Here is a 25,845-nt window from a genome sequence, read left to right on the forward strand (position 1 = left end):
CCCAGTGGGTAAACAGAATAATGTTTCTTGGCTTCCACTACATTAATAATAGAAGTGACGAATTAACACTTTTTAAAAGTAACATTTGAGGCTATTTTAAATGTGGGTGGATCAGAAATATTATAAATAAAATTAGTTGACTTACTCTAAGAGAGTATAATGACAAATGACAACAATCATGCAGGAATTCAACATCAACAACAAATAATTAAACATTGAATGAACCTGACAGAAGACCTTTAAAATGTTGCCAAACTCTATTTGGATAAACTGAATGTTTACAACAAGCCTAATGATTTCATCAGTCTTAATTATAATTGTGGTTTAGTAAAAGACTCACATCCACTAAAAGCAATGAAGAATGTGTCAAATGTGTGAAGATAAACAATTAACCACTGCCCACATGGTTATTGTTTTGAAAATAATCAGAAACTGGGGAAAATGATGGTAATTGCAAGAGAAAGTCTATTGTCTGTGAGACACCACAGTGATTCTCTTACACAGCAGTTCAGTGTGATGAATTCTTAGGATTTATACCCTGCTTCCACTTCTTTCCATGAAACTGTATGCAATTAAAAATTGTTTCTTAATATTTCAAAATAACAAATTTGAAAAAGGGAATTGTTATTTAAATATTCACGTCCTTTTGTTTAAAATATTTTGTAACAAAATTTGAAAATTTGTTTTAAAAAAGTTTGTTTCTGTATACACACTTCTTATATTAAAACTAGTAGAAAATAATACCCAGTTTTACTATTAGGAAACTATGTAAACTGATGGACCTTTTGAATACTCACAATGGATTTATTTATTTTTAAAATTTAATTCAAACATTATAATTTACATATATATTAATTTACACATATATAAATGACTTAACATCATTGGGTCTATAATACTTAGTGTTTTGTATTAATTAGCATTTCATATAAACATTTCCATATTTTGAGATGAGATAAACAATTAACATTTTAAACATACACAGCATTCCATTATATTAATCTTGTATACTTTGCATAGAAATAATATTTTTGTTGGATATTTAGGTCATTTCCAACTTTCATAAAAGTGATATGGAGGCCATAAATGTTTTGCTTAATTTACCTTAAAATTTCTTCTGGAGGAATACTTTTCTGGGAGCATATTCCTAAAGGGAAAATATAATTTTAAAGTATACAGAGAGTTCTGTTGGTTCCATTTTTTTAACTGTGAAATTTAACTCTAGAAAGAAGATCATACTAAATTTTAAGTATCATAAGAAACATATAAATTGCATAAACTCAACAAGTCGATATGTGGTGTTTACTTTCATTTTGCCAGCTTCATAGGAATATAAATGTATCCAAAATTGTTTTAATTTGCATCTATTTGCTACTAAAAATATATTTTTCTATAAAGTGCTAAGCTGCCGTTATTCTTTATGTAATAAATGTCATAAATTTTAGGTACTAAATACAGATTTTGATTGTTACATAGATTTGGTACTAATTTTATTACTTGATATTTATATTTTATGGGTATTTATTGATTCTATCAGTTAATAAATCTGTCGAAGACTTTCATTTCAAGATAGTTATATGAGTCTGAGCATCTATCTCAATTACCTACAAAATTTGCATTGCAAGTAAGATATAAAAATGAGCTTTTACACAAGTAATAATGCTAGAAAACAAGGTAGGATACCTTAAACCAGGCAGAAATCTTTGAGCAATGTTGATATATATGGTGTACATAGGATTAAAAAACTATTAATTTCTCCTGTCTCAATTTAAGTAAATAATCATTTACAACAAATGGTATTTCCCAGTACCTAACTCTAAATACAAAGCAATAGACCAGGGAATAGACTCATCAAAACATAAGAGGCAGGGAATAAAACTACTGGCTTAAAAATTGTACCCATTATCTCATAATTATCAGGCGAACTATATTCAACACAATGCCATCCCGTCATCATAGGTGATTGAAAAATAAAAATAACTAGACCTAGAGAAACACATATGTAATAGTTCTTTTCAAAGAACCTATAACGGGCAGCAGAAAACTGTGTTCTTTGAGAGGAGAAACAAATGAGCTAAGCCCTATAATTTTGCCCGCATGTGGCCTAAAGAAACGTATTGGACTGTGGTGAGAGAAGGAGCACCCCGGCAGAGCATGGCAGTCTCACTGAGTGGACCTAGTTGAGACGGGAGCTCAAGGAGCTCAGGTACATGCAATCTGCATGGCAGAGAACAGGAGAGAAGGGCACTGGACAGAAAAAGAACTGGAGAAATGTGCAGGGGGTGTCCACCGATTCAGTTAATGATGAGTAACTGCCACATACACAGAGTGCAACTGCATGCTGCTGGGCACAGGGCAGTTGAAGAACTGGAGGATCAACAATTAGAAGAGTTCACCCAGACATGGAGCATTTTCAGTTTCTTTCTTTCTTTTTTTAAATTTTTTAAATGTTTCATTTATTTTTGAGAGAGAGAGAGACTGAGTGAGCAGGGGAGGGTCAGAGAGAGGAGACACAGAATCCGAAGACAGGCTCCAGGCTCTGAGCTGGCAGTCAGCACAGAGCCCGACGCGGGGCTCGAACCCACGAACCATGAGATCGTGACCCGAGCCGAAGTCAGACGTTTAACCGACTGAGCCACCCAGGCGCCCCTTTCAGTTTCTTTCAACAACAGTATCAAATAATTCCAGACAATTAGGACAGCCAATGGAGACCCCAATATGAGCTCACCACAATACTGTGGGCTAATCATAACTAGACCTGCTCCAACAGAACTTAACCAAACAGAAGGATCTGGCTACTCAACAACAGCCTGAAAGAAAAAAAGTTAAACATTCTTTGAAGAAGGAAAGCAAAATCCAGCACTTAATAATGTAAAACTCATAATGCCCAGATGTCAAATTACTAGACATGCAAAGAAGCAGGGGACGTTTAATTTGTAATTAGAAAGAAAATCAGTAAAGAGAAAAAGACCATGAAATTAAATAAATCATGGAATTAGCAAATAAGGTCTGTTTATGTGTTAAATAAAACAAATTTTAAAGAAAATCAAGGAAATGAAGAGAATATAAATGAAATATGAAAAAAGAGAAAATATAACATCTAAAGCCATAAAACACAGTATCAACCATTTTTTTGAAAGACTGAAAAAAATAAACAGAACATTGGACTATATTGTCCAAACTGGACATATAATGAAATTTTTGTTAAAGGGATACAAAGGGGTTAATTTATATATATATATATATATATATATGTGCAACATATTACATATTATATATATAATATTTTTTGAAAGTTAAAGTTAAAAGAACTCCACAGACAAGAAAGTAAATAAAATCCTAATAGGATAAACAAATATGACTGGATATTTCAACATTTATCTGTCAGTAATTGAAAAATCAGGAACACAGAAAATTAGTAAGGTTATAAAATACTTAAACAACACTGTCAAACAAATTGACTTAATTGATTTACAGAATACTCCCACCACCAACAGCAGAATACATTTTCTTTTCAAGTATACGTGGAATAATCACAAAGACAGATCATATACTGGGCCATTAAATATGTCTCAATACATATAAAAGTTTGAAATCTAAAATCAATGATCTAAGTTCAATATAAATTTCGTATCTGAGTATGGTTCTTTTCATTATTTTGTGTTTTACATTTTGTTGTTTTTCATTTTGCTTCTTTTTCTGTCATGTGATTGTGTGTTTCTTGTTGTTTTTGCTGTTCCTGTTGAAAGCCAGGCATAAGGTTTAGGAAAGAAGACAGACTGAAGTAATAGCATTCATGCCTGGAAATCAGTGGAATTTTTCTTTTACTAGCCCTTTAGCAAGGGAAGACTGATTTACCACAGATATGAATATACCAGGGTTTGGCTTTCACAATTGTTATGGTTGCTCCTAGAGAATGCACAGGCCTCAAAATCCACATGTATTACTGCGTAGTTAGGATGGGACCATAATGCGGTGAGAGGAGAAGGAGGTTCCATTTTCTCATCAACCTGTACAGTATCTGCCATCTCTCTCTGGTAAGCAAATGTTAACATCCCATATTACTGCCTTCTCTGTTTCCTGTGATTTCAGGTTATTCATTGCCCTAAACACTAAGCTTTTTGATAAGTTCAAGGAAATTTGTAATTTTGTAGTTTATTTAGCTATGTTGATGATTTTGTAAGTGTGGGAGAAACAACCATTACGGCTTTCTGCATTCTTAGCAGAACATTCACTGTTGTTTTATTTGCATTGTTCTGGTAATTAGAGATATTGAACATCTTTGCATGTGCTTATCTGTCTTATACATATCTTCCTTGTGAGGTGTCTATTCAAATATTTGTTTATTATTGTGTACAGGTGTTCATTATGTGTTTTGGATACACGTGCTTTGTCAGATTTATTTTGCAACATTTTTCTTCCACTATGGTTTGACCTTTTGCTTACTGAATTATGTCTTATGACAAGGAATTGTGTTTATTCTTAGTGTTGATCTGGTATCCCTGTAGCTGCAAATTTCTATTTTTCATTAAATTTAGGAAATTTGGAGGCACTATTCCTTCAAATATTTTTTCCGACTCATTTTCTTTTTTCTCCTTCTTCTAATTAAGTACACATATACTAGCCCACTTTATATCAACTAACACATGCTTGAGTCTTAGCACCTATGCGCTGCCTGAAGAGTAGGAGCACATAAGGGAAGAGAGTGGCTAATAAATTGTATCCCTGGATATCTAGGCTTTGTTTTGTCTCCTGAGATATTTATTTAAGAATTTATACTGGGATATACTCCATCCAGAGAAGGTATTTCTCATTCATACCATTTGGCTTTAACTCTTTCCTCAAATTTAGTGCAGTTTCCTGTAATGTGACAAACTTTAATGGCCTTTTTTATCTCTCCTCAGGCTTTCTAAAGGTATTTAGTTTGTTTCTGTTTTTGAAATGTTTCTCTTAACTTCTGTTTGCCTTCCTACCCATTAACATTGGAGAGAATTCTGATTCTGTTGAAATAACTCAGTTCCCTAGACAATTTTGAGAAGGATAACAAAAGGCTGAGATTTCTAGTCCTGATACTGATCTCAGATGGGTTTCCTGTTTTCAAAGTTATGACACGAAATTAAAGTTCTTTTTAATTTTTTTAAATTGTTTGCAGTCTTTAGAAATATTTTCTACCATTTCTATATTCCATTTAGGGGCATTTTTCCAACTTTTTTTTTTCTTTATATTGCATTAGGGGTGGAAGTCCCTGAGATTCAGGTATATTCTGTCAAATTTTCCATGAAATCTAGACTACTGATATTACTTTAAACACTTTAATATTAATAGAATATTTCTGGTGAACTTATGTCACTTTTATAATTCAGAATCTTAACTACAAAGGAAAATCGGTTTATACTTGTAAGTTTTTGCCCATATAAGAAAAATAAAAACTGTCTAGTGAACAGTGGAATTTTAAAAAACTAAACAGAAAAATCATTCCAAAAAAATGGACAATTATATATGGAAATAGGTTCACCATCATTTGTTATCAAATATAAAATATAAATATTTAATAAATATATTAAAATGAGATGTTAAGTTTTACCTCCTAGATTCATAAAAATTTCTAAAAATGTAATGTAAAATCAAAGATATAAAAATCACCATATACTAGTTGATACCCTTTTCTTATAGGAATTGGCTACGTACACTAAATACCTCAAAAATATGTCTAATTTTAAAATGTGTCCTAAAATTAATTAGAAAAATGCTATGTACAGGGAGAGTACACATATGTATATGAGCAAGAATGTGTAAACAAACAAACAAACAAGAAACATGTGGTATAGTATCATTTATAACAACATCCAACTTGCCTAAATGCACAAAGGCAAGTTAGTAAATGACTATGAAAATCCTATTAAAATGGAATAATATATAGGCATTTAAAATCTTATTTGAGAAATATTTTATGTACATAAAAATAATTATGTTGATATAGGAAAAGCAAGTTATATATAATATTTTTTTTCATTAAAGAGACCACATACATTACAATAAATCATAAACTTGCAATTACCCTAACCTTAACTGTGTATAGAGATTATTGGTATTGGAAGAAACTAGAAGTAATTTTAGATTGTGTTTTGTGGATGTGTATGTCTGCATTTCTTTAATTTTCAAGAACTCTGCATTAAGCATGTATTATTTTTTATAAGTCATGTATTATTTTTATAAGTAGAAAATTATTTAAAATATTTTTATATTAAAAAAAAACTAAGAATAACTACTGTGTTTGGAATGTGGGAAGAAGTGCATAACCAGAAGGGAAAACACAGCTAAAACTCTTGAGAAGTTATAGACACATTGCAGGAACATTACTATTGTGAAGAATGCAAAATCAGAGAAGAAAATACGAAGTTTCAAATGAGACTAACAGTAAACAGTGACAAAGTAAGCAGACAAGTTAAGAAAACAGAGCATTTAATACCTCTATCCATTTCTTAAACTGTCTTCTTAAATGCTAAAAGCAGGTTTAATTACCCTGGTGGTACTATTAGAGGCTTTAGTTCTGTCAGAGAATGTATTTCCTGTTTCTTTTAAATTATTATTTATTCATAGCCGTATGACTTAAAACACCTCCAGTGGGAGGTATCATGCAGAACTTGGCCATAGAATTTACTCCACCAGCTCTCTTGCTCTTTCCCTTTCCTAAGAAAATAGGATGTCCTTCAAGCTAGTTGCTGTCTACCTTAAGAAGCTAAAAGGGAAGAAAAAATTAGATTTGAGACAAATAAAAAGATGTATTAGTGACAAAAATAAAAATCAATGAAACAAAATATGGACAAACAAAAAAGAAAATCAGTAGGATCGAAATCTCCTACTTTGAGAAATTCAATATAAGTTATAAATCTTTGGAAAATGAATTAGGAAAAAAATAATTTTGGGGGGCCTAGGTGGCTCACTTGGTTCAGTTTCTGACTCTCTATTTTGGCCTAGGTCATGATCTCACAGTTCAAGGGATTGAGCCCTGCATGGGGTTGTACACTAACAGAATGGGACCTGCCTGGGATTCTCTCTCTCTCTCTCTCTCTCTCTCAAAATAAATAAATATATAAACATTGGGGAAAAAATAAATAACTTAGCAAAATCAGGAATGAGGAAGGAAACTTTGGTATGGAGCTTATACAGATGTATATATTTTTTAATTTTCTATTTCTTCTTGGTCAATTTTCTAATTTCTGTTATTCAAGGAATTTATCTATTTCACCAAAATTGCAAAATTTGTTGGCATAAAATTAGAGGTTACCCTTATTATCTATTTAGTGTGAGTGAAATTTTTAAGTATGTCTTCACTTTTGTTCTCAACATCATTATTTCTTTTCATTTTCTGCTTCTCTTTATTCTTGGTAAATCTAGTTACAGATACACGAATTTAATCTTCCCCAAGAACCAATTTCCAAATTCATAAATTTTTTTCTATTGTTTATCTTTGTCCTGTTTCATTGATAACTGCTCACATCTTTAACATCTCCCTGCTCGTGTTTCTGTGATGGATAGTCTCTAAAATAGCCCCAATTATCTTTGTACCTGTTATCCACATCCTTGTGTAATCTTATCCTCTGGATTATGTACTGTAGCTAATGACATACACCTAATAGAATAGACAAAAATAATAGGATATTACTTCAGAGATTAGAATAATAAGAGACTAACTTGGGGCTTGCTACCATGTGTGTATTCTCTCTCCCTCTCTATCTCCCTCTCTTAATTCTTGACCCCATTCTCTGCTAGTAAGAAATGAAGGATGTAAATCCGATAACCTATAAGGAACCAAATCCTGCCAACAACCTCTCGAAGAACTCATTAAACTTTCAGATGAGATCGCAGCCTAAGTTGACACCTTATTTGCAATTTTATTCAAGACTTTAAGACAGAAGCACACAACTAAGCCATATTCAGACTCTTGCCTTACTGAAATTGTGAGATAATGTTTATTGTTGTAAGCTACTAAATTTGAGAGAAACGTGCTATGTAGCTGGAAGGATACCTAAAATATGTTGGATGAAATTCAGCTTCCAGTTTCCATTCAGACTACAGAGAGCTGTAAAAAGCGTCACTCCTGCCTTTACAATTAGAAAAACATCATATAAGCTTGTGGTGGTTAACTTTGTGTGTCACCTGGACTGGGCTAAATTGATAGCTGGCAAAACATTATTTATGAGTGTCTATGAGGATATTAGCATTTGAATTAGCAGACTGAGTGAAGAAAATAGCCTTCACTAATATAGGTGGGAATCATCCAATTCACTGAGACTCTGGATAGAACAAAAGGCAAAAGAAGGGTGAATTTGCTATTTGCCTGAGTGGAACATCAACATTCTCCTGTCCACAATATCAGTGCTCCTTGTTCTCAGGCCTTCAGACTGGCACTGAAGAACAGCTTTCCTCTTCTCCAGCTTGTAGACAGCAAATCATAGAATTTCTTGGCCTCCATAAACTCATGAGTGAATTCCTATAATACATCTTCTCACATACGTATGTATCTATGTATATGTATATATATATATACATATATATATATATATATATATATCTTTATCCTGTTGATTATGTTTCTCTGAAACCCTAATACAAACTGCAAATTAACAGCTTTCATCAAACTTATAAAAGAGCTGAGGTCCCAAGTAAATAATTTACCAGAAATCTGAATACAGATGGGTACCCACAGGAAGAATCAGGACTGGAGCATTTGCTCACTGGGGACAGATGTTGCTATATATCATATATTTCAATAAGAAGAGTCAACTAGTAATTAACAACTGATCCCTAAAGGCCAATTATGGGCTAATATGAGAATGCTAAGTCCCTGTAGGTGGCAGACAAATGAATTTACACATTTTCTCTACAGGAATGCCACTAGGCTTTCACAGGGAAGATATGTGAAAATAAAAAAAAGCTTCATAGTAATGTTGGCTGTAGGAAAGAAAAATAGCAGGCACTACTAAAACTCCATCTAGAATCATCTCCCCTGTCACTAGTATCCTTTTTCTGTAAGGTGAAGGGCAACAAAAGCTGTAGCCTGTGATTACTGGTGGAACTCCACTGCATCTGGGGAGGTGGCACCCCACATGTACTGAAATTCCATCAAGAGTCACCTTCCCATATTTCCCAAGGCAAAGGCCTTGAAATACAGGAATAAATGCAGGGAAACCTAAGCACCTGAGGGAAAAGGGGGAAATCCACTGGAGATGGGAAAGAAATACAGGGAGAAAAAATCTACACTAGGGCTGAGGCAGGAAAAAAATTGATAGAGCCAGTATTATATCTAGATGAAGATAAGAGAGAACTGTGAAGCCTATGATCCCAAGACTCAGCTTCAAAGTACCTGCTTACAACTGAGAGTTTACCAGAACAACAAAGAATGACCCCAGTCACTTACTGCCACCATGCTAATAAGAATCAAGGAAAAATTAACAGTGAGATACAAGTGGAAAGCTGCTTTCTGGGAAACAGCACCAATGAAAAACCCAAAGTCGAGCATGGAACCAACATTAAGAAAACACTCTGGAAATTTTATCCCCACTATAAATAAGAGGTATGATGAGAAAGACTTGAAGCCTGACATACTTAACATGATCACAGCCAACACACTTCAAGCCTAGCTCAACTTTTAATAAGATCAACATAAACTGCCAGAATAAAGATCTAGCAGAGGGGCACCTGGTGGCTCAGTTGGTTGGCATCTGACTCTTGATTTCTGCTCAGGTCATGATCTCATGGTTTGTGGGATCCAGCCCCAGTGAGGCTCTGTGTCAGGCTCTGAACTGACAGCATGGAGCCAACTTGGGATTCTCTTCTCCCTCTCTCTCTCTGCCTCTCCCCCACTCATGCACATGTACCTGTGCACACACATTCTTTCTCTCTCAAAATAAATAAATATTAAAAAAAATAAAGACCTAGGAGAAAGAAAGGTATGCCACCTATAAGTATTGACATTATTTATCTCAGTTTCTGCTGTACTATACAAATCCAGCTTTTAGGGGGAAAAAAAACGTTTTTTTCTTCTCTCCAATGGCTTTCAAGATTTCTCTTTATGACTGTTTTTCACCAATATAATTATATATACTATATGTTGGTAAGGTTTTTATCATATGCACTCTTTTTGGGTCTCACTAACCTTTCTAGATCAATGACTTACAGTTTCCTTCAAAATTTGGAAATATTTTCAACTCATATCTTCAAATATTTTTTACTGTACCCCCTCATTTCTTGTAATTCTATAATATCTATGCCATAGAGCTTGGTATATTCCAACAGGTCTCTGAATCTCTTTTATTTTTCAGTCTTTCTTTTTCTCTTCATGTTTTAATTTGGATATTATTATTATTATTATTTTGAGTTTGAGAAAGAGAGTGTGAGTGGGGGAGAGGGAAGGTGAAGAAAGAGAATCTCAAGCAGGCTCCACACTCAGAACACAGCCTGATGTGGGCTCAATCCCATAACCCTGGGACCATGACCTGAACCAAAACTAAGAGTCAGACATGTAACCCACTAAGCCACCCAGGTGCCCCTTAGTTTGGATAATTTATATTGCAATGTCTTCATTGTCTTTTTTAATGCATCTTCTATCTTTTTAAACCCATACAACGAATTTTTCATCTCAGATTGTGTTTTTTAGCTCTGTCATTACCATTTGATTCTCTATATTTTCCATTCTTCCTATTTTCATTGTCTTTTAACTATTGAGCACATTTTCAATAACTCTTTTGAAGTTATTTTATACTAATTTTGTCATCTGTCTTTCCCTACGATTTGATGTTCTTATCTATGTCACATCTTCCTTCTTCTTTGTATGTCTGCCACTATTTGATTTGATACTGAACATAGAGTATATTAAATTTATTAAATTACTGACTGTATTTTGTTGTCATCATTTAAAGACTGAATTGTATGTTTTTTAAGGCATGTAAGTGGCTTTCAGATCAATTTGATCCAATAGAGGCATATTTTTTTACCTTTGTTAGAGCTGACATTACTCTCAAGCACTTTTGAGGTTTCTCCTGAATTAATAATGTAGTGAGCAATGTTTCTCCCTTCCAAGTTAAAACTCATGAATCTCTTAGCCCTGCATGAGCCCTGGAACTTTTCAGCTGATAGCCCCCCATAGCTGTCGATCCTTACTATATGTCTCTTTTGGGGGGGGGAGGCTGGCTTTGTACATTTCACCACATGCACTATCAGATTTTTGTTTACCCAATCATTCAAGCTAACTCCTTTGTGGATTTACAGAGCTCTCCATCTGTGTAACTTCCTCCTGTCTGATATTCTTTTCCACAAAATTCAGCAACCTCGGCCATGCAGATCTACAGTCTCAGTCTCTTTTTGTTAGTACTACAGTATTGTTTTTCTGCTTGTGTCACCCTCTTTGACACCTAGTCTGAAAAATGCCTGCAGGAAAAATATGAGGATAATTCATGCCAATTAATTCCTTCTCTTAGGAAAGTCAGGCTTGTGCTATTTTAAGATTAGTATCTGGAAATAATTTTGTCCAGTTCTGTAGTTATTATTTTCAGAAGGCATGTCTAGTACCAACTATCATTGGAAGTAGAAGTTTCTCCATGGAATTTTTAATGTCTATATTACTTTCTGTTTCTAAACATTCAGTTATGTTCAGACTATTATTATATTTTGTTCCCTTTTCTCCATAGAAATTTTCAAAGTTGACTTTTTTTTTCAAATGCACTGATCTATGTTGGTTTATAATTTGTGATAATATCCATGACATTTTTATGAATTAATAAATTACGAGTTGATAATTATGAATTGATAAAGTATGCTTTCTTCATGTTTATGATGACTTATAACCTTACAGAATTAGTGACTTCTGGCTGTGTCCTGCTCATTTTACTTAGAGCATAATTTCTGGATATTTCTGTACCCTAGAATATACGTGCAATTTTCCGGAAAGGATTTGTGCTTGTGGCTAATAGGGATGGAAGGAACTATTGGCTCAAGATCACTCTAAATTAAATTTAAAGCGTGAGGTTTTATTATCCAACAGCTGATGTGAATTATGTACACAAGATGAGAGGACCATCTTAGAAGTATAACTCGCTGGGAACTTTTTTAACGCTTGCATAACTCAACATCAAGGCAATTTCTTTGTATAATATTGGATGTGTGTAGGAAAACTCAGATTTATTTCTGGACCACCTTACGTCCCAAATTGGATCTTGTTTTTGTTCTTTCTTCCTGGTCGCTTGAGATCACATAAAAGTTAGTTCAAGTTTCACAGACTTTGCAAATATGTTCAGGGTTAAAACTACCTCAACTCTGATTTCTTCTGTGTTCCTTGCTTTCCTGGACATTTTTAATGGGAATTAGGTTACCAACTGGTATTGAGAGCCTTTTAAAATATTTAAAATATTAAATATTAATCTTAATTAATATTAAATTAATTTCACCATTAACATTAAATATTTTTAAAACTTAGCTTTTTCTCTGAGAAGGGTTAGTCCAATTTCCTAGATCCTTATCCAATATAATAAACTGAAGTCCCACCTCATTCTCTAAAGATATATTCAGAAAATATAGGGGCGCCTGGCTGGCTTAGTTAAGTGTCCGACTTTCGCTTAGGTCATGATCTCGCGGTTCGTGGGTTCCAGCCCCGTGTCGGGCTCTGTGCTGACTGCCAGCTCAGAGCCTGGAGCCTGTTTCAGTCTGTGACTCCCTTTCTCTCTGACCCTCCCCTGCTCACGCTGTCTCCCTCTCTCTCTCAGAAATAAATAAAGCATTTTAAAAAATAGCTGTATATGTACACACACACATGCACACGCACACACACCAAACATTAAAAGTGATCATCTTGTAACTTGGTTAAAATTGCTATGTGTTAATTTATTTCATTTTAAAAATTATTATGCAAGGGAATATAATTGAATTTATTACTTCTATAAGCTTTTTTTCAATTTGCTTATTACAGCTATTATTCAGGAAATTTGAGTTAAGACATAGATGAATAAATGTGTACATATATGCATGCACATGTATGCCCAGAGGTTACTGTTTGGTAAGCGAGAAAGGTTTTTTTAATTTTTTTAAATTTTATTTCTGAGAGAGAGAGAGAGAGCAGGGGAGGATCAGAGAGAAAGGGAGACACAGAATCTAAAGCAGGCTCCAGGCTCTGAGCTCGCTGTCAGCACAGAGCCTCACATGGGGGGCCCGAACCCATGAACTGTGAAATCATGACCTGAGCTGAAGTCAGACGCTCAACCAACTGAGCCACCCATGTGCTCTGGTAAGCGAGAAATGTTGAGTGGAATGAAATTTGAAAATCCATTTGGTTTAAGTATAGGCTGAACCTACTTCCTGTTCCAGGAGTGTAAGTGAACTGACCCAATCAATAGTGTTTAAATCTTTTACAACAAAAACGTATTTCTCACAGAAGCAAATGGATACTTCTCAGAAATTCTGTCTATTCTACCCTTGGAATATTATCCTTCGTTGGCTTTCCTGATAACACTCTCATCCTTTTCTAATCTTTTCACTCCTATTTTAAAATCTGTGGTGCCCTCAGGGTTCTGTTGTCATGGGTCTTTTCACATTGCATAAGAAATTACCTTTAGTTCCTTGAATTCAACTGCCAATACATGCTTATATATTCCAGTCATCAACCTCTAGTCTCAGCACCCACTTTATTGCTTCCATTTATTATTTGCTAAGATACTGAATTCCATGTATGAAATTGACATCATGATCTCACCTCTGAGCATTTTCTGTGCTCTTCTTATTATCTTAATGAAGTACATCCCAATCCGCTCTACTGCAAGTCAAAACTACATGGGAGAACCCACATTTAATCAATCATCAGATTCTTTGGGTTTGATTCTATCCCTTCTAGATCTCTTTATTCCAGTTTATTATTTATTATTTATTTTTGGTGCAACAGTTTATAGTATATCATTTCTAGTAAACTGAAGTACTAAATTCCTAAACTGGTTTCCATGGTTTCTAATAAAAAAAATCAAATGTTAATATTTTTGAGGATCTCCTGTATATGATGAGTCATTTCTCTCTTGCTGCTTTGAGGATTTTCTTGGTCTCTGGCTTTCAACAGTTTTATTATAATGTGTTTCAGTGTGATGTCTTTGGGTTAATCTGAACTGGGAATTCTCAAATATGTAGATTCATATGTAGTTCATCAAATGATAAAGTTTTTATCATAATTTCTTCAAATATTTCTTATACTTCTTTACTTCCCTCCTCTCCTCTGGGTTCTCTTATTATCCATGCCTGGGTATACTTGAAGGTGTCTCACAGGTTTCTTAGGCTTTGTTTATTTTTCATAATTATATTTTCTTCTTTTTTTTTTTATTTTTGAGAGAGAGATAGAGAGAATGAATCTTAAGCAGGCTCCAGTAAGACACAGGGCTTATCTCACAACTGTGAGATCATGACCTGAGCCAAAATCAAGAGTCAAACACTTAACCAACTGAGCCACCCATACACCCCCTCAGCTTTTTATACTGTGTAATTTTGTTTACTAATGTTCTCTATTTAGTGTGACATGGTTCTCATTGTTTCATTTAGTTCTTTGCACATCATGATTTCCTTTAGGTCTCTGAGCATATATAAAATAGTTGGTTTAAAATATTTTTATACTAAATCCAAGGCCTAGAATTTCTCAGCTTAGTTTCTATTCATATATTTTTGTTTTCTGACAGTTTTTGCCATTTTGTTCATTGCTTTTCTGGAAGGATGCCTTGGATCCTATTCCACCATTTCTACTGATGTATCCCCTATATTTTACTTTAAAATAACTTATTTTTTCCTAGTTTCTATTCATCCTCCTTTTTATAAATGTAAAAACTTACTTTGATTTTCCTCTTCTGGTCATCCTGTGGTACTCATTAACTTTCTTTGCCAAATACCTCTCACCCTAAGTATACGGTAGGTTTTGCATTTTCTCTCCCTTCTTACAGTTATATGTTACAGCTAAATTTAGTCATTTGACATGACAGAAACGGTTTTAATTTGGGGTCAAGCACTGTAATACCTGATGAGACTTTATATATCTCTATCTTTCTCCCCTTCTCCCCACCCCCAGTCTATCAGAGAACAGTAATTGAGATGGTGGTTATTCCATAACATGGACTTCTTATTGACTGCAATAATCTGCTTGCCTATAGATACCAAAGAATGTAAGTGAGAAATGCATATTCATTGTGTTAAGCCACCAAGATTTTGGAAACTGTTACTATATCATTGGTTCTCAAATTTTAGGGTCATAGGAACCTATCATACTCTTTGGGTGTTACTGATGACCCCAAGAGGTTTGTGTATGTGGATCATATCTGTTATGATATTAGAAATTAAAATAGAGAAGACTTTAAAATATTAATTGAAATAGCAGTTATAAACCTTTTTCTTTTTTACATTATAAAATAAATAACATTATGCTATATTTTTAAAAATCACTTTTATGTTTGACTTCATAGAAAATTACTGCGTTCAACATAGTATGATACAACATGTTATTAAAACATATAACTCTATGTACCTTTGAAAAAGAATCAGAGTGAAAGAGACAACACTTTACTATTATTATAATTTTTTTTTACCTTATAAACCCAGGGAAAATTTCTGGGGGATGCGCAGAGGTAACCTACAGCATGTTTTGAGTTAGTCCAACAAACAATCTCAATTGTCAACTCACTGACATTGGTTCAAGAATGAGCATTTGTACCCATCAAACTAAATCAGAACTACAATGTGAAAGAATGTAAGATTTGCAGTTACTATCACTTTACATTTACCATATAGAGCCCAAGAAAGAAAGAAATACAACAAAAACCTAAACTGTGAGATCAAAGCCTACTGAGCAAAAGATTTTAACCTTGAACCCAATCATGACTAGTATTATACATGCCTAGATTTCAGTCATGTTATACAATGATGTATCTTTTTTACTTTTAAATATTTGGGCTAAAATTTCTCTGAAACTGGTAATCAAGAATTACAACTAAGGTGCACCTGAATTATAACTGAGGGGCACCTGAGCTGGTTGATTTCAGCTAACTCTTGATTTCAGCTCAGGCCATGATACCAGGGTCGTGGATGGGATCAAGCCTTCCATCAGGCTCCACACTGAGTGGGGACCCAGCTTAAGGTTCTCTTTCTCTCTCTCTCTCTCTTTCTCTGACCCCCCAAGCCCTCTCCCTCACTCATGTGCTTTCTCTCTCTCTCACTCAAATAAAAATAAAAATAATAACAAAAAGAATTATAACTGATACATATACTCTTTCACAACAATAGATAAACCAAACTACAGAATTACCCATGGGTTCTCACTAATCTCAAGATAAAGTCCAAATGTATAAAGCCTCTTAATATTTGTCCCCTGTTTACTTTTTCAGCCCCATCTATTTCTTCACCATTCCTTTTCTATGACAGAATCATGAATTAATTTTAGTAACTGAGAGTGCCATTGTCATTTTCAACCTTGCTGACTTGCACTTGTCTCTGTAATCATCTCCCCAATTCCCTAGCAAATTAATCATCCTTTAACCCTCAGCTTAAAATTCACTTCCTCAGGTAATATTTCTCTGATGCTTCAAAATTATTTTTGGATTACTTTACCTATTCTTTTCACAAAACTAATCATACTATATTGCAATTATCTGTTTGCTGGACAATTAACTCCTGAACATTGAGATAAGTCATGGATTTACTTCTTTACTCATTTATTATACAAATGTTTGTTAATTACCTATCATGCTCGATTATAGGCAAATATTGGAGGGCAGGACAGACATAGCTTTTGTCCTTAGGAAAAATATTTGTATATTTGGTATTTGGTATTTTCTTTAGGAGATTTCTCCAAAAAAATAAATAAGGAGTAGTTCTATTTCTCCAAATTCTGCATCTAGCGTGGCATGTCAAACCTACATCACCACTGGGTAGTGGAAAATCTTAATGAGAGTACAATTCTCTTCTATAGATTTTCACCATTTTCAATCATTAGAACAGTCTGATTTTTGTTTTGAGACCCAACTGTGTTCATTATTCAAATACAAACTAATTTCCTGCTCAAGTGTCTTTTTCTCCATGATTATCACCCTCTTCAAGGTGAACCTTCTGTATTGCATAGAAGCTTGAAGGGGAGGCAAGAGTATTTTTCAAATATCTCCCCCTCTAGAGGAGTTGAAGAAAGAGAACTTTGTCTCTTTATTTGAATGAGCGTAACTTTTGTTCCAGCATGGTGTCTGAGGACTAGAAGTGTCTGAGGCCTAGAAGTGGACACACATCGCTCCCATCATGCCCCCACAGATGAGGTCACCCTTATAAGGTGACTTCTTTGGCATGTGTGTTTGCCTAATGAACTTTGACTTCATGTTTTGGTACAGCTCCAAGGGGCTTAATATGTTATTTCTCTGTTGAACACTCTTCCCCACTATGATGAGGCAATGTTTTTTTTCCCAATAATTTAAAATTCTCCTATTTTTATACAGGCTTTTTGATACATAGGGCTCCATTTAAAATGCCTACAGGGGGGCAAGTACTGGGAGTGGTTGGCAGTCTGTGCTCCTGCTCTATCAGCCTCCCACCATACTTTCTCTCCCAATTATTTTGTTCCTGTTCTGGCAGCACAGGGGCATGTTACTAAATGTGCTAACTAACTTTATATCTAACCAGAGAATCCTAGACTTCCATTCTTGCACTGAGTATTTGTAAATTATTTCCTTTGGTTCCCACTCTTACATTTTTAACTTAGTTTTAAGTTTTATTAATGAAATTTTCAATCAAAAAAATAAAGACAATAGAATAATGAATTTTCATGTATATTTTAACAGTGACTTAAATAATTATTAACTTAGAGCCAGTCTTGAAGACCTTGCCCTCAACTTTACAACTAGGAGGTGCCCCTCTCTCCTTTCCATGTCCCATAGACTCTCACTACAAACTCTGAATTTCTGAAGTACCTTCCTCAGCTCTCTCCCTAATTATTTTTTTATATTGACTGGGAAGTAAGCTGTAGGGATTGGGTGTTAGGAAGAGTTTTCTGAACTTGTATCTCACCCTAAAGCTTGTGGGTAATGGTTGACCCAAACAGCGAAGACTCTTCTGAACTTAGAAATAGAGAATATGGAGTTCTTTTTCGTATGAGTCACATGCTTAAAACCATTATATAGTTTCTATTACACATATTTTTCAATAAAGCATGATAGGCATTAGGGAGTGTCAAGTTAGGGTGCTATGTAAACACATGTCACGACTTCTAATATTTGCTAAAAAAAAAAAAAAAGACCTCTTGAACTGGCATTTAGGTCTAGAAAGATGTATATGTTTTTTTCTCTGTATATGTGATCAAAGGTGTAGGAATTGCATTACCATAGAATGGAAACCAAGGACTAGTAAAAGAGATCATGGCTTTTGAGGGACTAAAGGGAGTTCAGAATGTTTGAAATATGAAGTGTTGGGCAATGACACCATCCTATAAACCAAAATTGCTAGCTGTAAAAATGTTTTAAACCAAGCAGAGGTACAATATTTAGGATAAAACTGAGCTCACTCAGTTTACAATTAAGCTATATGAGATAAACTTCAGTAATAAAAAGGAGGGTAACCACAAATGTACTGAAACAGCAAAGTTAAAAACAAAAAGGGCAGAAAATCCAGTTAATGTACATGAAAATAAAAGGATAGGTGGGAATATTAATATTAGATAAGTGTAATATAGAGCCAAAAATTTAAATGAAACATTTAATTCATAGAAGACATGATTTAAAGTAAATACTATAATCCTTTTAAAAATGTGAGGAACAAATAAAGGTAAGAGGAGAGTTTAGTTACAGCCTTGTCAAAATGTCTGCCGAGTGATCAAGTTAGAGTCCAGGACACATACTTACAGAAAGTGAGAAGAAGTATTTAATAACTTTTATAATAATTTGACATTATTGTAAAAATTTTATTTTATCTTATAAACATATTGATCTTCAATGATTGGAATTTTTTAGTTATTGAGAGAGATAAAGACAGCATGAGTGGGGAATGGGCGCAGAGAGAGACAGAGAGAAATAGACAGAGAGAATCCTAAGAAGGCTCCATGCTGCCAGTGCAGAGCTTGACCCAAGGTTTAAACTCACAAAATTGCAGAGAGCATGACCTGAGCTGAAACCGAGAGGTGGACATTTAACTGACTGAGCCACCCAGGTGCCCCCTGGAATTTGTTAATAGTCTTTTGATAGAAGTACTTTGTGAAATACTAGTTTAGAATAAAATTACAATCACACTTCCTACCACTGACTACAGAGGGATGCAGTATGATTTGAGGCTTTTTGGCAACTCTAATTATCCATTCAAATCTTTTCAATTCCACCTGGAATTACTAATGTTGTCATGGTGCATAGGATAAGAACAGCTTTCTTTCAAGGCTGTGCCCCTTCTAATTTATAGAAGTTATTAGACATAGCTCCTGCAGGAATCGAATATATACTGGGCAAAAAATAAAATAAAAATAAAAATAAAAATAAATAAAATAAAATAAAATAAAATAAAATAAAATAAAATAAAATAAAATAAAAAAGACAGGAGTGTGGATCCAAAGACCAGATGGGGCAAGCCTGACTGGGCACTAAGCTGAAGTGTTACAGGAACTAAGAGACATTTGTCTGAGAACTGAAAGAATGAAAGTAGGAGTGACTGTGACTTTTGTGACTTGCTGTGACAGAAGAACAATGTGCAAAGAAAAGAAAGAAAGAAGGAAGCTGAGCTGATACATGTCTTTGCTTTGTTTGGGGCTGTCACAAATCTCTAACCCGAGATCTAGACTCAAAGTTAGATTCTTAGCTATCCTTGGATCACCATTATCAAACTCTATCCAGCTACTAATGAACAAAAAGAAAACCTCAGTGAACTTTGCTGAAATGTTCAGCCAAGAAAAGTCTTCAGTGAAAAGAAAAAAATATTCTCTGATTTTTATTCTATTTGAGTCTAGCTTAATTCATACTCTTATTTGTGGGAGGAAAAAAAAAAGAGCTGATATTTCTGTTCTTGTAGTTAACAGTGATCTGGTGCAAGTACTGACTACAAACATGACAATACAGCCCCTAGTGGAAATTGGGGTAGACAAAAATAAGTGGCTAGCAAGTGATGCATCAATTTTGCCACTGTTACATTTCCATGGAAGCAGCTATTATTACATGATTACTTACATGAGCTAGCGCCTTCTACTCTGAATGGATGAGGCTTTCTTCTAAGAGGAAAATTTGGAAAACTTACAGAGATCCAGTTTCCTTAACTTCATAGTTCTAAATGAGCACCATGAAATATTCTAGAAGAATGAGGAAATCAAATATGGTTAACAACAACATTAGCAAGTTTGTTTTGTTATGTAATTTCAGTACTTGAGTAACATCATGGTTCAGGACCCTGTTTACCTGAAAGAGCCAAGTCTTTATTAAAGAGGTATGAAAATCACATGTATTTCTGCTGAATAAGGATTTCAGAAAACAGACCTTTAAAATTACTACATATAACTTCCTAGTAATTAAATTACCAAATATCAATGTTGTCAAAACTTTTACATTTAAAAAATTTTTCTAGATATGCCAAAAAGTGTATTCAATTGAAAGAAATGAAAAACTATATAATTTATAAAATTATGACATGAAGTTTTGAAGAACAATATATATGTCTATTGGTATTAATCAATTTCTTTGGACTACAAATGTTGTTACTGGAAGTCAAGTTTTTATTCTTATTCGTCATTAAAAAAAAATTTAGGGACTCCTGGGTGGTTTAGTCAGTTGAGCATACAACTCTTGAGTTTGCCTCAGGTCATGATCCCGCAGTTCATGGGTTCGAACCCCATGTCAGGCTCTGTGCTGACAGTGTGGAACCTGCTTGTGATTCTCTTTCCCTCTGTCTCTGCCCTTCCCCACTCTCCCTTTCTCTCTCTGTCTGTCTCTGTCTCTTTTTCTCAAAGTAAATAAACAAAATTTTTAAAAGCATATTTAACATAAAAGTGCATTCATTTTTATGTAAAATACAATAGAAGAGCCTCTTCTGTGGTTATAAATATAACCATAACTAGTTGGAGGTGGCAAAATGTCCAAAGACTCTATTTCCCAAAAAAGTAAGAAATGGCCATATGATGATAAATCCTAGCCCTGGCCATTAACACTAATGGGGATTATAGGAATGGATTTTAGGGAATACCCTAAAATTACTTGAACCAGTTCACAAATAATTTTGTACCTCTTTCTCCTCTTCTTCCCACCTAGAAACCATTCATTATGATTAGAACTGCTTGGAACATTTCAAAGCAGGATGCAAAACTAAGAACATGAATCAGGATTAAAAAATGGTAAGAGATGAAAATTAGGACCCTGAGGCAATGGTTATGTTATGAAGCCACCACAGTAGCCCTGAACTGATAAAATATGAACTTCTTTTATGAGAAAGGAAGATAAAACTATATGTTGCTTAAGCCATTTCTGAGAAGGCAAGTGTATCTCTATAACTTATAGCCAAATAAAATCCTGATATACTATTAAGTTTGAAAATAAATATTTTTCAATTAAAAATTAACTCTACATAAATATTTATTTCAATTTATTTCTTACTCACTAACATTTATTGAGCACATATTAAATGCCAAGATTATTCTAGATATCAGGGATTCAATAGTGAAAAAAACCCACAAAATCCCCTGCTTTATTAGTACATTTATTCTAATGAATATAGACTAAAATTAAGCCAAAATACATGTAAAATTTAGGTGTTAATAAGTGCCGTGGTGGAAAAAAATAATGATAGGAGGAAGGAAATGATGGCATAGAGATGTCCTTCTACTTTAAGTTATTCTGGATGTTTTTTAAATAAGGTGACAACTGAGCAAAGTCTTAAAGTAGAAGACATAGTAAGCTATATAGATACATAAAAAATGTTCTAGATGTGCAAACAGTGACAACAAAGGATCTGGGCCCAGTGCATATTTGCAGAATTAGAGAAACAAGTCTAAATGAAGGAGAGAGTGAGTCAAGTGACATTGTAGTTATATTCTTAGATCAGCTCTTCTCTACATTTAATATACATACCAACCAGAATTCTGAATTTCCAATAAACCCTTCAGGGAGATCCACCAAAAAACAACAAGGTCTTAAGTGAATTATTGACCCCATTCTTCTTTCCTTCTTGTGTTCATAGTCTTTGCAATGTAATTTTGTGGTTCCTTTCACTAAAGAGATAGAGTATATTTCTCTGCCCCTTCATTTGGATACAGATATATGAACTTAATTTGGATAATAAATCAGGTAGAGGTGATTGTGTGCCCATATTGAGGCTAGACCTTAAGAGTCTTGATGTGCTTTGGGGCACCTGGGTGGCCCAGTCAGTTAAGTAGGGACTTTTGCTTAGGTCATGACCTCATGGTTCAAAGCCCCACATCAGGCTTTGTGCTGACAGCTCAGAGCCTGGAACTTGCTTCCAATTCTATGTCTCCCTCTCTCTGCCCTCTCCCTCTCTCTGCCCTCCCTCAAAAAAAACATTTAAAGAAAAGTCTTGATGTGTTTTTGCTTCCCCCTTAACTATGTCATTGTTCTGTGAAGAGAGTCATAGGGAACCCAGCCTAGCCCAGCCAGCCTACATCACTGATCTCTGACAAAATCACAGATGTGTGAGAAATCCAATCTCAAATTATCAGAGCTGCCCAGCCCAATACATCACTCAGTCTACCAGTAACAGATCCACAGTCACATGAACCTTAATTAGTCATCTAGAATTAAATCACTGAGTTTTATCTGTACAATACATACATTTAAAGGAATTACCATAGGGAAATTTAAACACTGAACCACTATTTATTTTGGAAGGATACTCATTATTTAATGTATGTTTATAGTCTACTTAGAAGTGTGAAATACAGTCAACCAAGTATGATCCAATCACAAGTTCTATTGGGGTTGTTCATCTTTAGAATCATACTTATTAAACAGGATTAAGCAGGCTATAATTTCTATCATATTTGTAAAATATAAAGTACTTGCTTCTTTTGAGCAAGAAAGATACGGATGTGTTTTTTGGGTTTGTTTGTTTTTTTTTTTTTTGATAGAAAATAATAGTTGAATAAGCTGTACTCTTTTTGTTGCTGTTGTTTATTTGAGAGAGAGTGGGACAGAGCCAGGGAAGGGCAGAGAGAGAAAGGGAAAGAGAGGATCCCAAGGAAGCTTCATACTGTCAGTGCAGAGCCTGACGCAGGGGGTGATCTCATGAACAAGGAGATCCTGACCTGAGCCAAAACCAAGAACCGGCTTCTTAATCAATTGAGCCCCCCAGGTACTTCTTCAATAAAGTATACTCCTATAAGCTATGATCATCTTAAAATGTAAAAGCAAAAAATCATGCTACTTTAAGATTACACATTTATAGCAATTAATCAACTCAGATTTCTATCTTGATCTTTGCACAGTTTCTTACTATTATTTAGCCAAAGTATAAAACACAACAATCTAGGAGATTAAGTATGGTGTTGAATGAGAATATAGGTATTTGTGTAAATACAGGAATATATATGTGTTCATATATTTATATTTATCTGTTTATACCTTTTTTGCATGTTCTCTGAAAGGCCCTAGAAATATATGCACCCAAGTACCAGCGAACACAATTAATCTGAGATACTCTCCACCTGAAGGAATAAAGCATCCTTGGAAAATGGCTAAGACATTACAAAAGTATGAGAGAAACATAACAAAAGGACACAGGATCCAGCTTCAAGGGCCTCCCATTGGCCAAACCTGCAAAATTTGAACATCAAACTAAGGAAGAGAGCAACAGGATATTCACTGAATAAAATAGGACTATTTGATTGCTTATTTAAATTCAATGCCTTCCAGCATTGTCTAATACGTAATTCCTATGCCCCTTTGAATTAGTAAGTAATTTGAAGGGAGCATAATATTCATTCATTTATTTATCTTTGTCCCTAAAATTAATTACAAAAGGGTCAATAGAAAGTGTGCAGCATTTTATTCCATGAATATTATTTTACTCTCTTAATTATTTTAATGTACAAAATTTCTCAGATTTGGTCAGTGAAAACCCATTCAGAGTTATTTTGATGTGTAATTTATGCAGGAAATTGGCTTATGCAATTGCACAGCTCTGGCTGGCTAAATGATCTCTTTAAGGTCATGTTTCAGAACTAAAGGCTGGTGTTTGAAACCGGTAGGGCATGAGACAAGAAGAGAAGATCATGAGCAGGAAAGAATCCCAAGAATACAAGCTCGAACTTCATGAGGATGAACTAAACCCATGTCCATTCTAATGGTCTTTGTCCTTGGTGATAGGGCATTCTGTAAATTCTAGTGTCTTTTGATCATGGAGCTAAGCACACATACCTGTCTCAGGAGTCAGAGTCACTGAAGAGGTATTCAGGAAAAGGTGGAATGACTGCAGACCAAAATATGTTCCATGCCAACAAGGTAAGTCAGGAGATTGGTAGCTGTAGCTGTGTCAGATACAAGAAGTCATCTTTCTTCCCAAAACCATCCACATCTCACAAGAATCTCCCTTCTGGCCCATCCTAAACAAAAATGTATAAGGAAAAGAAATTTAGCAGAAGTTTTTGAAACAGCCTTAGATTTGGAGACAGAATAGATCATAGCAAAGACTGTATTGTGAGAGTTCACATTAATAGTCAGAAGGGAACCACTGAGCTCTGAATCCTGAAGTTCTGCCCCTTACATAGGAATCTAGAGGTCCAAGGCACCCATCTAACTACCATAAGTAACAAGAAAAGAGTATGAACTAACCTCTGCAAACATGACATAAAAACCAAAATTAGCCAACAAAAAAGGCAGGCCAGAAAAATGTGGCCATGATGGAGATAAAAATTGTAACCCTCTATCTCAAAATAGTTAAAAGAAACCAATTGAAATACAAACTTTCAAAGAATGATATAAATACAATGCAGCCCATCTCAGAAAAGAGATGGTGGGAAAAGCAGAGAAGGTAAAAAGAGAATTAAAAAACAAAACAAAAAAAAAACAAAAACAGGAGCACTGGGCAACCAGTTGAGCATCTAACTCTTGATTTCAGCTCAGGTCATGATCGCAGGGGATCAAGTTTCAGGTTTAAAACTTCAGCAAAGAAGTTATAACAGAAAATGTGTGTGTGTGTGTGTGTGTGTGTGTGTGTGTTTATATAAAATAAAGGATAAAAATTATAATAATGAGGGAAAGAAGAAAAGTGAGGAATAAGAGAATTTGAACATTAATGTAAATAATTATATTTTAGACTAATATTCATAGAATAACATAAATATAATAAGTCTATACTAAAATATAGGATCACCTGAATAAATGGTTGGGGTGGAAGGGACAGAAATATTTCATTTTTAAAATGTTGAGAGAGAAAAAAATGGAAAGCAGGCCAGCCCCATGGTATTATGTGTAGTAAGCTACATCCAAGGATGAGTGCTACAATAGATTGAATGTGTGTGTCCCCTATAAAATTCATATGGGGAAATGTTAATGCCCAATGTGATGGTATTAGGGGATGAAGACTTTGGGAGGTGCTTAGACATAAGAGTGGAAGCTTCATGGGTGGAATTAGTGCTCTTATAAAGGAGACCCAACAGAGCACCCCGATTCCCTCACAGTGTGAGGATGCAGTGAGAAGTGGGCATTCTGCAACGCAGAAATGAGCCTTCACCAGAATGTAACCATGCTGGCACTTTGATCTTGGACTTGCAGCCTTTAAAACCATGAGAAATAAAGTTCAGTTGTTTGTAAGCCACCATTCTGTGGTATTTCTGTTATAGCACCTAAAAGAAAGGTGCTAATATTAATAAGTGGATGT

The 25,845-nt window shown here is 34.5% G+C and overlaps 1 long non-coding RNA gene across 1 annotated transcript in view; it reads right to left on the reverse strand.

Moving 5' to 3' along the window:
* Positions 1–24,539, reverse strand: part of LOC120240074 — a 191,526-nt gene extending 166,987 nt beyond the window's left edge. Inside the window, exon 1 of the long non-coding RNA XR_005530578.1 lies at positions 24,384–24,539. This is a non-coding gene — a long non-coding RNA (uncharacterized LOC120240074). The remainder of the gene's footprint in view (positions 1–24,383) is intronic.
* Between the last annotated feature and the right edge of the window lie 1,306 nt (positions 24,540–25,845).

This window comes from Hyaena hyaena, unplaced genomic scaffold (genome assembly GCF_003009895.1).
Source record: "Hyaena hyaena isolate Hyena2069 unplaced genomic scaffold, ASM300989v1 scaffold_249, whole genome shotgun sequence".
NCBI classification, from domain to species: domain Eukaryota; kingdom Metazoa; phylum Chordata; class Mammalia; order Carnivora; family Hyaenidae; genus Hyaena; species Hyaena hyaena.